The following is a 12,291-nucleotide window of genomic DNA, read 5'->3' on the forward strand; positions in this document are numbered from 1 at the left end:
GTCTCCACCAAAAAACTACTTGGCCTAATAAGTGAATTTGGCAAAACAATGGAATACAAAGGCAATATTTAGTAATGGAAAGCATTTTTGTACACTAACAACAAAATATCAGAAACAAATAAGGAAAAGAAAAAGCCATTTGATACAGCAACAAGAAAAATAAAGTACTGAGGAAATAAACCTAACCAAGGAGGTAAAAGACCTGTATGCAGAAAACTACACAACACTGAAGAAAGAAATCAAGGAAGACACAAACAAATGGAAACATATGGTGTTCATGGATTGGAAGAATTAACATCATCAAAATGTCCATACTACCCATAGCAATTTACAGATTCAGTGCAACCCCTATTACCATACAAATGACATATTTCACAGATATAGAACAAACACTTCAAAAATTTATATGGAACCAAAAACCACCCTGAAGAGCTACATTAATTTTGAGAAAGAAGAACAAAGTAGGAGGGATCACAGTACCTGATATCAAACTATGTTACAAGGCCATGGTAATCAAAACATTCTGGTACTGGCATAAGAATAGACATAGACTGATGGAACAGAATAGAGAGACCAGAAATAATCCCAAGCTTATTCAACAAATAAGCTTATTCAACAAATGATGTTTGGAGATCTGGATAGCTACATGCAAAAAGTGAACCTCGACAACCAACTTACTCCATACATAAAAATAAACTCAAGATGGATAAGACTTAAGTATTTAAATCATGGTACCATAAAAGTCCTGTAGGAGAACATAGACAGGAAAGTCTTGAATAAACCATGCAGCAATATTTTCATCAATATGTTCCCTAGAGCAGGCTGCATAAAGGAAATAATAAAATAAAATAAAAAGCTTCTGCACAGCTAGAGAACATTAGCAAAATGAAATGGAACCAACATCATGGGAAAATATATTTGCTAATGATATCTTGAACAAGGGTTTGATTTCAAAAATATTTAAAAACCCACATGATTACACACTAGGAAGGCAAACGATCCAATTAAAAAATGGGCAAAGTACCTGAACAGACAGTTCTCCAAAAAGGACATACACAGGGCCCAGGGACATATGAAAAGAATGCTCAGCATCATTAGCCATCAGAGATGCAAATTAAAATCACAATGAGATATCCCTTCACACTGATCAGAATGGCCATCATAAACAAATAATAAGTTCTGGTGAGGTTGTGGAGAAAAGGGAACCCTAATACATTGTCAGTGGGAATGCAGACTGGTAGAGCCACTGTGGAAAACAGTATTAAATTTCCTCACAAAACTAAAAATGGAACTGCTTTTTTCTTTCTTGTTTTCTTTTAATTGTTGTTCAAGTACAGTTTTCTGCCTTTTACCCCCATCCCAGCAAACCCCCCTTAGCCCCCCCCACCTCCCTCCTATTTCTACCCACCTCCTTTGTTATTGTCCATGTGTCCTTTCCTGCAAACCCTTCCCCTTTTACCCCTGAAATTCCCTCTCCTCTCCCCTCTGGTCACTGTCAGAACTGCCTTTTGACCCAGCAATTCCACTGCTGGGATTATACCCTAAGAATCTTGAAACACTAATTCTAAAGAACCTATGCACCCCAATGTTTGTTATAGCAGCACAATTTACAGTAGCCAACTGCTAGAAGCAACATAGTTACCCATCCGTAAATGAATGGATCAAAAAACTATGGTACATTTACACAATGGAATACTACAAAGCATAAAGAAAGAAGGAGGTTGTACCCTTTGAGACAGTATGGAGGCAACTGGAGAGCATTATGCTAAGTCAAGTAAGCCAAGTGGTGAAAGACAAATGCCATGTGATGTCACCTATAAGAGGAACCTAATCAACAAAACAAACAAGCAAGCAAAATAGAACCAGAGACATTGAAATAACAGACTGACAATAACCAAAGGGAAGGGGGAGGGAGATAATAGGGGAAAGAAGAGAAAAGAGTCATCAAGAAATACGTATAAAGGAGTCATGAGTAAAGCCAAAGAGGGGTAGGATTGAGGGTGGGAGGTGGGGGATGGGGCGAGGGAAAGTGGTAGTGGGAAAATGGAGGCAACTGTATTCAAACAACAATAAAAAATGACTTAAAAAATCCTCAAAAAGGATTTCTGCCAACATGGAGGCATAGATGGAGACGCCGTGCCTTCTCACACAACCAAGTTTAGAGACAACTAAATATTAGCAACAGAAAACACAGCCAGAACACAGAAAATTGAACTTTTTGGAAGTCTGTTAACAATAAATTCCTCAGCCTGACCGGGAAGGGGCAAAACCAGCAGCTGGTGGAGCAGGGTAGCACAGGAAAACTCGGTCAGACAGACTCAGACGCGTGGAATCCAGGCGCAGGGTTGGACCTAGTGAGCGACCGCAGCAAAACAGCGAGGGACCTGGGCTGAGGGTTGACTGTGGTCGCGCATTCGTGCTCGGATAGACAGACAAGCGAGGGTGCCGGCGATTGGACTGGGTCCCAGCGGGTCCCGTGGCAAGCAGCAGTGGAGGGCACCGCCATTTCCCTGCTCTGACCACGCCCCCACATACAGCATCATAACCCAGCGACCTGGGAGTCCAAGGCTCCGCTCCTCACACTTAACGGGAGTGAACAGACCAAAAATGGCTCAAGAAGAACTCAAAGCCCCAGAGCCTATAAATCTAAGCGATGAAGAAATAGCAAAACTCTCAGGCGCACAGTTTAAAACACTGGTGATCAGGATCCTCACAGAACTGGTTGATTATAGCCACAAATTAGACAAACATATGAAGGCAAAACTAATCGAAATGAATGGAATTGCACAGGAAACCAAGAGCGATGAAAAGGAAACTGGGACTCAAATCAATGGAGTGGACCAGAAGAAAGTAAATAATGGCCAAACAGAAAAGAGTGAAGGAGCAAGAATTCAGAAAAATGAGGAGAGTCTTAGGAACCTCCAGGACATCTTTAAACATTCCAACATCCGAATTATAGGGGTATCAGAAGAGGGAAAGGCACAGCCACCAGTGGAAAACTTATTTGAACAAATCATAAAGGAGAATTTCCCCAATCTGGCAAAGGAAATAGACTTCCAGGAAATTCAGGAAGCTCAGAGAGTCCCAAAGAAGTTGGACCCAAGAAGAAACACACCGAGGCACATCATCATTACATTAGCCAAGATTAAAATGAAGGAGAGAATCCTAGAAGCAGCAAGAGCTAAGGGGACAGTCACCTACAAAGGAGTTCCCATCAGGCTGTCAGCTGATTTCTCAAAAGAGATCTTACAGGCAAGAAGGGGCTGGAAAGAGGTATTCCAAGTCATGAAATCTAAAGACCTACAACCAAGATTGCCCTATCCAGCAAAACTTTCATTCAGAATGGAAGGACAGATAAAGTGCTTCTCAGATAAGGTCAAATTCAAGGAGTTCATCATCACCAAGCCCTTATTATATGAAATGTTAAAGGGACTTACCTAAGAAAAAGAAGTTAAAAAAGCATGAACAGTGAAAGGACAGCAAACTCACAGTTATTAACAACCACACCTAAAACAAAAGCAAACTAAAAGGACAGCTAGATCAGGGGTGGAAACATAGAAATGAAGATCTCAAGGAGGGTTAGCAACAGGGGAGTGGGAGGAGGAGAAGGGGGGAGAAGGTACAGAAAATAAGTAGCATAGACAGTAGTTAGAAAACAGATGGGGGGCAAGAATAGTATGGGAAATACAGATCTAAAGAACTTGAGACACATGGTCATAAACTAAAGGGGGGTAATGGTGGGGACGGGGGGTAGGGTGAAGGGGAATGAAGGGGAGAATAGAACAACTGTAATGGCATAATCAATAAAAAAAAAGAAAAAAATCCTCAAAAAGTTAAAAAATCTAAAAAATAAAATAAATTACATCTTTATACGTTATAAGCTCATCAGCTCATTTTTGTAATTGTTTTATGCAGTTGTCTTTTAAAACAGTTGAAGAAAATAGTTATATTCAATGTATTTTCATAATACCTATTAGGTTTTTGGTGCCCTTTCTTTATGTGGATTTGTGTTATCTTTTAGTGTTTTTTATTTCAATTTGAAGGAAACAACCCTTTCATGTGTCCTGTAGGGTAGGTGCTGGTAACATATGCTCTCAGTTTTTGTATTGTAGTTATTATTTGTTGTTTTTATTTCTTTTTAATCTGGAGGTGTCTTAATTTCTCCTTTATTTTTCAAGGTGGGTACAGCTGGATGCAGAATTCTTGGTTGAACACCTGTTTCTTTCAACATTTAGAAGGTGGTCATCTCAGTGTCTTTATCTTTTCTGATGAGGTACCTGCCCTCCTGTACCCTGTTCATGGTTGTATTCTGGGCTACGACTTCCTCAACCCAATTTAGTTTCTCTGGACTTTATTTCCTTTTTTTATTTACTGCTTGGTTTCTTCCAAAAGCTTACTGAGGTAACTAGTCCATTGATAACTTCCTCCTACTCCTTGCCCTATAGGCTTATTCTCTTTAAAATTTCTTTCACCAGGGTCTGAGGAGGAAAGGGAAACTAGTGTGTGAGCTGAAATCACTACTTAAACCAGACATTCTCTGTATCTTTTATGGGAGGTCCAATCTAAGCCTGTGAAGTCCCAGGAGCCACATACCTGCCTTTGTTTTAAGTCACCCAGATTTGCCATCTAAGTACTTAAGATATGTTTTGTGGAATGGTTTTTTCTTAGAGAAATAGTTCATAAAATGAAGGGGTAGGAAATCTTGTCCTTCCTAGTCTATAAATAAATGGGAATAGTAGGGTGAATACCCATTCTACCCAGTACTTTAAGCTTTTCATGTTGAACTTAATTCTAAACAGTATGTTATAAAATATGTATTAAAATATTAACATAATCACATATCTACAATATTTATATATTTATGAAAATGAATATTCAGATAATTAACATTTGTTGGTTAGGAATAAAATTATGATGTCCAAAATGGTATTTATCTGGTGCTTGACCAAAAAGTGGCTGGTGTGGGGAGTCTTTCTTCTTCCTGATATCACCTGCAGAGCATGCCCTGATTCCAGGTGTTGTGTTTGGTTTAAAATAGAATTTTGGTAGGAGCATTAGTACCCAGGCCTTATCCAGGAATATGAGGTTCTATCTAGATCTGCTTGATAAATGTGGAGCTTCTTAATGTATTTAAAGATTTTGTGAAGACTAGCTCAGGAACTGTAAATAGGCTTTGTGGTTTGACAGCTAAACAGAACTCAGGAGACACACCTTCACAGTAACCTGTATGCATACCAGCTGTTAGGTGAATGCAAACTGCTTACCTGATGTAGTGGTTCTCAGAACATCAACATCACTAGAATCTAATTAGAAATGCATATTTTCAGCCCCACCCAGACTTCTTGAGTGAAAAATCTGGAGTGGGGCCTAATATAGTCTGGGTTTTAAAGAAAGTCCTCCAGGTGATTCTGTTGAACTAGGAATTATTGACCTCTTGATGAGTTTAGAAGTATCTGTGGTAGAGACATTGACATGAGGTTGATTTAAACCTGTAGGAATAACTAGCCAAGTATGGCTGTTTGTGAGAAAAGGCAAGAGAGTATGGACATCTAAGTTGTGAAAACCAGCTTTATCTCATTAACATTTTACTCATCTGTTTTGCCATAGTGTGTGTCCCGTAGAATCTGAACCAAACAGCATGTTTTCTTGAAATGATGAAATCCTGAGGCTCTTGCTATAGTGTTGTTTTTCCCTAATGTGTGACAAGTCTCCTGAGAGTGGGGACCCTCCCTAAAGTGTATTTGAGATGTGAGATCATAGAAGCCAGTGAAGTCTGTAGTGAACTGCCAGACATGTATATTCAAGGCAGCCCTTAATAGTTTCCCTGAGGACTTGTTAGAAGGCTGTGGGAATTGGTGGTGGTGGTGGGGACTAAAAAAAAGAAAAGGCTTTTTTTTTTAATGTTGCCTGACTACCCCAGGAATGATTTGAAGAGAAAATGGCTCTTATGCTCTGGTTGGGTGGCTCAGTTGGTTGGAGTGTTGTCCTGTGCAACAAAAGGTTGTGGGTTCAATCCGTAGTTAGGGCACATACCTAGGCCGCAGGTTCAATCCCTGGTCAGGGCACATATGGGAGGCAGCTGATCAGTGTTTCTTTCTCACATCAATGACTCCCCCTCCCTCCCACTCCCCCCATGCCCTCTCTAGAAATCAATAATAAAAAAAATCCTTGGGTGAGGATCAAAAAAAGGAAAAGAGATTATATATAGTTCTGTAATTTATTTGAGGTTGCAGATTAAGAGATGAGGACATTTCAGTTTAAAGAAATCTGTTTTGTATTACTACATAAAGAATCATAAGGAGTGCTTTAATTCTTTAAGGAAAAAATACTATAATATTAGGAAACTATGTTTTATAGCATTTGAGCTACTGGATAAATCTTCAGTCAGCCCTTCAGGAGGAGGAAATATGTAATCGATGTCAGGGAAGGCATCCTAAAGGAGAGAAAATTTGGGCAGAGGGTTGAAATTAATGTGACCATACATAGTTGTTGGAAAAGAAAACAGATTTACCCTTCAGGGAATTAGAAGGAACATAAATCTGTCAGGTTGAAGATGAACAATAAGTTAAGGAAAATACTATGTCTTGTATTTGCATAGTGGTGCTGTCATGTATTGATGTGCTCTTAGCAATAACCTGGAGTTCAGTAAGGCATGATTGCCACTTCTCCTTTATAGATAAAAAAGCGAGGTTCAGAGCAATTAAATCGTAGTAGTGGCAGCTATTTTTATTGAATGTTTATTTTTATTCAGGTGTTTATTCAACAGATCTTTATTTAGTACCTGTTATGTGGTGCCAGACCTGGCTGTGGGCTTTGGAGATGGAACAGTTGACAAAGAAGACAGAAATCTGTGCCTTCATGGAGCTTACATTCTAGTAGGGCAAAGCAGAGAATACGTGGAATAAGTTAGTAAATTATACAGGGTCCAGCACAAATGATGCCTCTTTTTTATTAAAAAACTGTAAGCATGTAATTCTGTAACATAAAAATATCACACTTAAGCATACCATGTGACATTTTAGGTGAAATATTCAGATTAAAACTGTAAATTTTCACGCAGCAACATTTTTACTGATATGTCCCCTAGAGCAAGGAATATAAAGGAAAGAATAAACAAATGGGATCTCATCAAAATAAAAAGCTTCTGCGTGGCTAAAGAAAACAGTATTAAATTAAAAAGACAACCAACTGTATGGGAAAACATATTTGCCAATGATACCTCAGACAAAGGTTTAATCTCCAAAATATACAAAGAACTTACACGACTCCACTCTAAGAAGACAGGCAACCCAATTAAAAAATGGGCAGAGGACTTGGACAGTTCTCCAAGGAGGACATACAGAGAATCCAGAGATAGATGAAAAGATGCTCAATATCGCTAGCTATGAGAGAGATGCAAATTAAAACCACAATGAGATACCACTTTACACCAGTCAGGATGGCTATCATAAACAAAGCAACAAACAATAAATGTTGGAGAGGTTGTGGGGAAAAGGGGACCTTAGTTCACTGTTGGTGGGATTGCAGACTGGTACAACCATTATGGAAAACAGTATGGAATTTTCTCAGAAAAGTAAAAATTGACCTGCCTTTTGACCCAGCAATTCCACTGCTGGGATTATATCCTAAAAATCCTAAAACATCAGTTTCAAAGAACCTATGCACCACAAAGTTCATAGCAGCACAATTTACAATAGCCAAGAGTTGGAAGTAACCTAGGTGCCCATCAGTAAATGAAGCAACCTAGGTGCCCATCAGGATCCAAAAATTGTGGTACATATACACAATGGAATTCTATGCAGCAGAGAGAAAGAAGGAGCTACTACCCTTTGCAACAACATGGATGGAACTGGAAAGCATTATGCTGAGTGAAATAGGCCAGATGTTGAAAGACAAATACCATATGATCTCACCTTTAACAGGAAGCTAAACAACAAAACAAACAAGCAAGCAGAAAAAAAACAAAGACACTGAAATAGAGAACAAGGGGACAGTGACCAGAGGGAAGAGGGAAAGGAATTTATGGGGAAAAAAGGGGAGGGATTTGGAGGAACAAATAGGAAGGACACAGGGACGAGAACTAAGGGGGGTGGAAATGGAGGGAGGTGGGGAGCACGCGGCGCGGGAGGCTGGGATGGGAGAAATAGACAAAAAACCGTACTTGAAAAATAACTAAATAAAATTTTAAAAATAAAAATAAATAAAAATTAAAAAAACTAAATTATTACAGCCATATTATTTCTCTACCAACCACATTCAAGCAGACCTTACTTTTGCTGGACCCTATATAATGTATTAGATGTGTTTTCTTCTGAAGTTCTGAGGAAAAGGGTGAAGCAGGGAAGGGAGCTGATTTAAATTGCAAACAGAGTAGCTAGAAGGGTTTTGAAAAGAGGAATGACACAACCCAGCCAAAGTTAACAAGATCACTTTGACTGCTTGTTGAGACCAAACTGAATTATGGATCAGGCACAAATTAAGTGTGTACAAGTTCTCAGGTCATCTTTCAACAACCACTGGACAGTTGATGAGTCTCAAAGATGTTAATAAATGTGCCCAAGATCACACAGCTAGTAAGTGCCAACAACTGTATTGAAAATGTGTTTGGATTTTATACCCTTATGTTCAAACCAGCTGCATTTGCATTTCTGTTAGGAGTGAGGAGGTGAAAATGTGTAAGGGGCTGTGTTCTTGATATACTCATGAATTCCTTGGCCCCACCCTTAAAACATCTGAGTTAGTAAGTCTGATGAGAAGTTTAACAATTTGCATTATGAAGACACTCCAGCTCATTCTGATGTAGGAGGTTCTCTGCCTACACTTAAAGAAATGCTGTCAATATGATTAGATTCTACACAACAATCATGGTAGAAGAATCTGAGGATGAAAAACTTAAGTATGTTTGGGGAAAAATAGAGATGGAAGCCCAGGTATATGAGTAAACCTTTGAAAGCAATATAAACATTTTATGTTCACAAATAATATAATAATAATAATAACTAAAACACATAAGCTTACTTGTGGCAGACCCTGTCCAGCAGAGTCCACCTGTTGTGGCTTACAACAAGAATCAATGCACAGGGGACAACAGTCCTGTGGAGAAAAAGGGAACAGGCACGACTCCTCTCAAGGGGAGAGAGCCTGTAGTGCCTCGGCCACTCCTTCAAGAGGGGAGCGCAAGGGTCCTGACCCTTGCCTAGACAGGTTTTTATTGTTTTCCTGGGGTCTTATATCAAAGAAAGATTTATTATCTATCATATAGAATATTATTGTCTACATTCTAGGTACAATCAAGAAAATAAAAATAACATGCAGAAGGGAATGACGATGAGCTGATTAGCTCTGTCTTTGGGAGAGCTCACACAGGCTTTGGAAATTACCTTGAAGATAGACAATACACATTTGTTGCTTTAGACCAGGGTGAGGGAGTGTTAGCAAGAACAAGCCATAACAATCTGTATGCATTGTCTAGGTCTGATTCCCATGGGAAAACTCTGTTTGCAAGTCTGGGTTCCGCCCACCACTTCGTATCTGTAGGTTTTCCATGCAGAGCTGAGTCACATTTGCCAGGCCAAGACAAACCGGTCCCCTACACTTACTCCATATCGGACAGTGTTCCTGGTGCTTTATATAATTTAACTCATGTAATCCTCATCACAATGCTATTAAGTGAACACTACTATTACTCCCATTTTTAAAAAATCAGAGTTTAATGAGAGGATCCAAGTAGGCAGCAGAGCAGGTAGAAGCTCCACTAACATCCCAGGAACAAACTGGAATTACAGCTAAATCAATTAGCTGTAATCAATTGAAAAATCATCCTGAATAACCAACTGAACACTAACTGGAGAGAAGCTTGTAACCAGGGACTTAGAGAAGAAACACCACCACCACAATGAGACTGGTAGGAAGTGCAGAGACCGAAGAGGGCTGACTGGGCTCCAACAGGCAGTAGTTGAATGTTTCCAAGGGATATTTCAGCAGCTGGGGAAAGGGGGAGCAGCCCTCCCTGAGAAGTGTGTGTGGTGTCTAAACCTCAAGCTGGCCTCCCCAGCCTAAAGCACTAGACTAGGGAAGGCACCCACGTGACAACCAGTTCTAAAAAGCAACCAGATTTGTGTCCTTCAGAATGAGACTATCAGAGACCTAGAAAACTTCTTAAAGGGTCAAGACACACAATTTTGTTCATAGCCTTGGCTCTGGTGGAGGGTGGGCCTCTCAGACTAGAGCCCCATGAAGGGTTGGTGGCTCTGGGGAGAGGGCTGAAGGGTCAGCCATCAGGATCCCTGTGCTAAGTCATTCCCCATAATGCAGAAGCCATTTTTCTCAAGCAGAGCACTCCCCCCATGTGGCATCAGCCTAGGAGGAAGCAATCACCCACAGGAACCTGTCTCACCCTGCCTCATAGAGCTTAAGTCCTGCTGAAGAGTACAGCTAGAGACTAAGGGTCTAAGCCTAAAAGGCAGCCTGCAGGTAGAGACAGATCACTGGGTGCTTTGAGACTTTAGCTGATCCTCCACAGTGCCCAGTACTGGTAAAAGCTAGCTTTGGTGTGCAGTTTGATTCTTTTTTCATGTACCGAGGCCAAGTAGAGGGAGCCACAAATAGTGGATCACTGATGTGTCAAAACAAGTCGCCCAGGGCCAGTCACAAGCAGCGTCTGACATAGGTTTGCACCAGTCTTTACAGATCTACTTTGTCCATAGAAACAAACACAAAGACACAGCGAAAATGGGAAGACAAGGAAGCAGGCCCCAAATGAAAGAACAAGAGAATCCTCCAGAAGAATAGCTAAATGAAAATGGAGACAAGCAATTTAAGATATACAGTTCAAAGTAATGATAACGAAGTTCAACAGCATGAAAAAAGACAGAAACCATAGAAAAGGATCAGTCAGAAAGCAAGAAAGAATGCAATATCTGAAATAAATAATACACTGGAGGGAATTAAGAGGGTTAGATGAAGTAGACTGAATCAGTGATTTAGAAGACAAGTTAGGGGGGAAAACACACCCAATCGGAACAGGAAAAAAAAGCTTTAAAAATGAGGATAGTCTAAGGGACCTTTGGAACAACATGAAGCATAACAACATCCACATCATAAGGGTACCAGATTAAGAGAGAACAAGGGATCGAGAGCCTATTTGAAGAAATAATGAGTGAAAACTTCCCTGAACTTGTGAAGGAAAAAGACACACAAGTCCAAGAAGCACAGAGAATCCCAAACAAGATGGACCCACAGAGGACACCACAAAGACACATTATAAGTAAAATGTCAAAGGTGAAAGACAGGCAAAAAATTTTAAAGCAACAAGAGAAAAGCAGCTAGTTACCTACAAGGGAGCTCTCATGGATGTTCCTCAACAGAAACATTTCAGGCCAGAAGAGATGGGCATGAAATAGTCAAAGTGATGAAAAGCAAGGAACTACAACCAAGGCTGCTTTACCCAGCAAGGCTATAATTTAAAATTGAAAGAGAAAAGCAAGCTTCCCAGAAAAGAAAAAGCTAAAGGAGTTTGTTACCACTAGACCACTATTACAACAAATGTTAAAGGGTTTGCTCAGAGAAGAGTAAGAAAACAACAACAAAAAACCCCAGCAACACAGTTTTAAAAAATGGCAATAAATATATATCTGTTAATAATCACTTTACCCTGGCTGGTGTAGCTCAGTGGATTGAGTGCGGGCCTGCGAACCACATGATCGTGGTTCGATTCCCAGTCAGGACACATGCTTGGGTTGCAGGCCAGTTCCCAGCAGGGGACACGCGAGAGGCAACCATACATGATATTTCTCTCCTTCTCTCCTTCCCTTCCTCTCTAAAAATAAATAAATAAAATCTTTTTAAAAATAATCACTTTAAATGAAAATGTCTTAAATGCTCTAATCAAAAGACATAGGGTAGATGAATGGATAAAAAAACAAAATCCACGTATTTGCTGTCTCTAAGAGACCCACCTCAGAATAAAATATACACACAGACTAAAAGTAAAAGGATGAAAAGGATATTTAATGCAAATGGAAAATGGAAAAAAAAGCTGGGGTAGTAATACTTAATAACTGACAAAACAGACCTTAAATCCTAGGCTCTAGTAAGAGACAAAGAAGAACAGTACATAATAATAAAGGGAAAACTCCAACAAGAGGGTACAATCCTAGTAAACATTAATGAACCCAACATAGGACCACCTAAATATGTAAAGCAAACCTTGATGGACATAAAGGGAGAGAGCAACAGAAATAAAGTCATAGTCAGGAATTTAGTTTTGAGAAAATTCAGAAGTCACAGGGC

General features: G+C 39.7%; 1 protein-coding gene across 1 annotated transcript in view; it reads left to right on the forward strand.

Annotated features, from left to right (window-relative positions):
• PTPDC1 (protein tyrosine phosphatase domain containing 1) overlaps positions 1–12,291 on the forward strand; it is a 98,523-nt gene that overhangs the window by 31,349 nt on the left and 54,883 nt on the right. The gene's annotated exons all lie outside the window — the stretch shown is intronic.

Source organism: Artibeus jamaicensis, unplaced genomic scaffold, assembly GCF_021234435.1.
Source record: "Artibeus jamaicensis isolate MK-2021 breed Jamaican fruit bat unplaced genomic scaffold, CSHL_Jam_final scaffold_1964, whole genome shotgun sequence".
Lineage (NCBI taxonomy): Eukaryota > Metazoa > Chordata > Mammalia > Chiroptera > Phyllostomidae > Artibeus > Artibeus jamaicensis.